We start from the raw sequence: 4,407 nt of genomic DNA, 5'->3' as shown, positions 1-4,407 counted from the left end.
ACTCTAACTTTTTTTAAGTTGATATTAAATTTCCAGAAAATTATTATGTACATGAAACACAATTGCGTCCACAAATATCAAAATTGTATGTATATGATATATAATATTGATAAAAAATACTACATCCGATACTTTATTATTAGTAGGTACAAACTTTAGAAAAAGATATTATGTATATGATATATCATTGCTTCAAATGATACCTTTTTTACATGTTGCCTCTTTTAACTTTAGCACACATCGTTACAAAGATATTAAGTATCAAATACACAAAATTGATACTAAAATTACTCTAACTTTTTTTAAGTTGATATTAAATTTCCAGAAAATTATTATGTACATGAAACACAATTGCGTCCACAAATATTAAAATTGTATGCATATGATATATAATAATGGTAAAAAATACAACTTCCGATACTCTATTATTAGTAGATACAAAATTTAGAAGAAGATATTATGTATATGATATATAATTGCTTCAAATAATACCTTTTTTACATGTTGTCTCTTTTAACTTTGGCACACATCACATCTATTGATACTATTATTCTATCTCATACAAAATTTACAAACAATTAAGTATCAGACACACAACAATGTATACCAAACTAACTTTATCAGAAATTAACAATAAAAAAATGTAGCCAGAATTCAAAACATAACAATTTTCATTTATTGCATCATGAAATAAGAATCACAAATTTTCGATTCAACAATGCTTAGAGCCTTTGCGTCCCTTTTTCCACCTTCAACACACACAATTGCACCTGTTGTTGCATCAAAATTTTGTATCTCTTCATCACTTTTATCCGATGTATTAATGCATAGTGGATACATACCGAATCCTACCTCGTGTTTCTTCACTGCTATGTACAAATTCACCCCCATATCATTCTGAATACACAATGGAGATGAATTACCTTCTACGATGTATCTGATCTCCATATTTTTTTGATTCATCAACATTTAATTTTGCTGCAATTGCTGAATTAAGATTAACGAACGAAATATTTTCTCCAACCACTATGCCATCACTTCTGTATTGCTTGTATTTAACATCACTTTTCCATATTCCTGAATGCCTTAACAAGATCGAAATATTCATTACAAATCTTCACCAAAAAATGCGCTGCAAATTTTTTTGAATCAGCCTTCCAGAGCTTTTCGCAAAACAGGAAGAGAGAATTTTAAAATTTGAAATTTTAGTTCAGTAATCGTTTTATGAATGACTGATTTGTAGATGAAAGAAACATATGCGTGAATTGTGGCAATGCATTTTTATTTCTGTTTTAAATCCCTTATTTAACGCACTAAACTGATAAAATCCCCTTTTTAAGGCACTAAACTGATAAAATCCCCTTTTTAACGCACTGAACTGATAATTACAGCTTCTAAATTAAAGTATCCGCCCGCATATTAAAGTATCCGCAAGACAATAAAATAAAGGGAATTTTGTAATTTATGAAAGAGTAGGGATAGAAAGTAATTTGTTTATTATACTATGTGCTTTGTATAATTTTTACATAAAAGATTGTGGCAAAAGTTTAATGAAATAGCCATAAATTATTTTGCTTTGATAATATTTCGTAACTAATTATTATTTTTTGCCACAAGCTAAAATTTATCGTAGTAATAATAATTTTTAGCCACAATAAATTATTGTTGAAGCAAATCTCTGGCTAAACAATAGCTATTCTTGAAGTTATAAAAATTGTGGCAATATTAGATAATATAGTCATAAATTTTTTGCTATATCAAAATTGCATAGATAATTATTCAATTTTGCCATGATCTGGTTAAAATTTATTGAAGTAACAATAACCTTTTAGCCACGAAAATCAAATTGACAAAGCTAAATCCTAATTTTTGTTATAATTGCTAACAATCGTAGCAATAATACCTAAATAACTATAATTTTTCTGCTATGGTGAAATTTTATAGCTAATTATAAGTTTTTGCCACGCGAGAAAATTAACTCTAGCAATAGTAATCCTTTAGCTACAATATATAATTTAAAACAAATATTGTAGCTAAATAAATAATCTTGCTTCAAGTAATAAAAGATTGTGGCAAAAGTTTAATGAAATAGCCATAAATTATTTTGCTTTGATAATATTTCGTAACTAATTATTATTTTTTGCCACAAGCTAAAATTTATCATAGTAATAATAATTTTTAGCCACAATAAATTATTGTTGAAGCAAATCTCTAGCTAAACAATAGCTATTCTTGAAGTTATAAAAACTGTGGCAATATTAGATAATATAGTCATAAATTTTTTGCTATATCAAAATTGCATAGATAATTATTCAATTTTGCCATGATCTGGTTAAAATTTATTGAAGTAACAATACCTTTTAGCCACAAGAAATGATTTAAAATAAAATATTCTAGCCAAAAAAATAATTTTTTTTGAGTACTAAATAATCGTGGCAATAGTTGACATAAAAAGTATAATTATTTGTCATGATAAAATAATATAGCTATAAAACTGTAATTTTGATAAATATTTGAAAGTTAATAATTATTTTCAATCACAAGTTAAAATTTGTAGTACATACTAATGTTTTATCTATATTAAATATTTTTTACGATTGAAATTACCATAATAATAGTACTTATATGGTCATAATAAATTAACAATAATATTTTTGGTATTCAATGAGAGACACAAAATATGAAGAGTGTCACAATCTAAAGAGAAAATAATATTTTTTTCGTAGAAAAATTAATAAATGTTGACAATTTGTTTACAAAAAATCACTCTACAAGCTACTAGTATTTAGTGTATGATTTAACCCCAAAAAAAAAAATCACATTGCAACTGAAGACTTTGTCAACAGACACCCTGTAGATAATAATAATAATAATAACAATATTCCAACTCAATACAATTGATATTATCAACTCAACACTACTGAATATTGATTTGTATCCAATAAGAGTAACTCAAAAAAATAAAGATCATCTCTCAGGAATAAGTAAATAAAATTGTTAACCTTAATTGAATATAAGCAATATGGAAATAAGAGTTCAAAATATCTATAATAACAAATCTTCATCATCAGTTTCTGGTTCTGATTCACTGACTTCAATAATATCATCAGCCAAGGTAACATCAATACGGATAACATCAAGATCATTTCTTTTCCAATTCATAATGTCTTCATCATCCTCACATATATGCAATAACTCATTACAAGCATCTTGTTGAAAAGTATCTTCATCAATAGCTCCGGTAAAATAGGTAGAATGACCATTCAAAACAATTGACCAACTGGGATGAAGATGGTCCTTGACATAAAAAACTTGTTTTGCTTGAGATGCAAGCACAAATGGTTCATCTGTTACTAGTTTTCGCTTAGTGTTAACACTCACAAAATCATGTTTATCTATTTTCACTCCTATTCCAATGTGATCAACATCCCACCAATCACATTTAAACAAAACAACTTGTTTACCTTCAAAATATTGAAGTTCTATTATTTCAGTCAAAACACCATAGTAACTAATATTCTTACCATCCGCTTCTCCTCTTACTAAAACACCAAAGTCAACAATCAAATGATCCAAATCTAACCGTAAGTACTTTATATTATCTTTTTATATTAGTGTTTTGATACTATGTGATTTCTTTTAAGAAAACATATATATTGACAATTAAATTTTATTTTTAAAGTAAATATTTTATTGTACTTTTTTTATTTAATTTTTCATTGTTATTGCAGCTTTTGGAGAAGTGATGAAAGCACCTGAGTGATGGAGAGATGAACAATTATTTTTTTCTCTTGTAAAAGTACACTTCCTATGTTTGCGTAGAATAATGTTCCACTATTTTAAATGACATTTTTGATCTTTTATTATTTTTCTCTAATATATTATATTTATTACCCCATTTAAGATATTATGGTATCATTATCTATAATTTTCATGTTAAAAATAAATGCGCACATACATAAATAATGAATTACTAGTGTGTCAAATTTTTCAATTAGTTGCTATAAACAAATTAAAGTTGTAGCTAAACATACAAAACTGCCACGCAAATGATAACATGTTTTCACATTTTTGTTTTCGTGGCAAATGAAGAATTTTTTTTGCTACAATTTATATTTTGTAACAAAAAAGTGTGAATTTTAGCTATAATATTTTGAATTTGTAGCTCTACATATATTACTATAACTGCCACGTTCCAAGAGCATAGCTAAAAAAAATTACTTTTCGTAGTAAATGAATATTCATTTTGCTTCAATGCTATATATTTCATGGCTAATTGTATCAATTCTCAGTTACAATATCAAATGTTTGTGGCAAGTACTTAAATTTATAGCTATAAATATTTTATTTCGTAGCTAAATATGAGCACTATTGCCACGAGACTAAGCTATAGCACTTGCCATAAAA

Source organism: Solanum stenotomum, chromosome 3, assembly GCF_019186545.1.
Source record: "Solanum stenotomum isolate F172 chromosome 3, ASM1918654v1, whole genome shotgun sequence".
NCBI lineage: Eukaryota > Viridiplantae > Streptophyta > Magnoliopsida > Solanales > Solanaceae > Solanum > Solanum stenotomum.
This window is presented reverse-complemented; position numbering follows the sequence as displayed.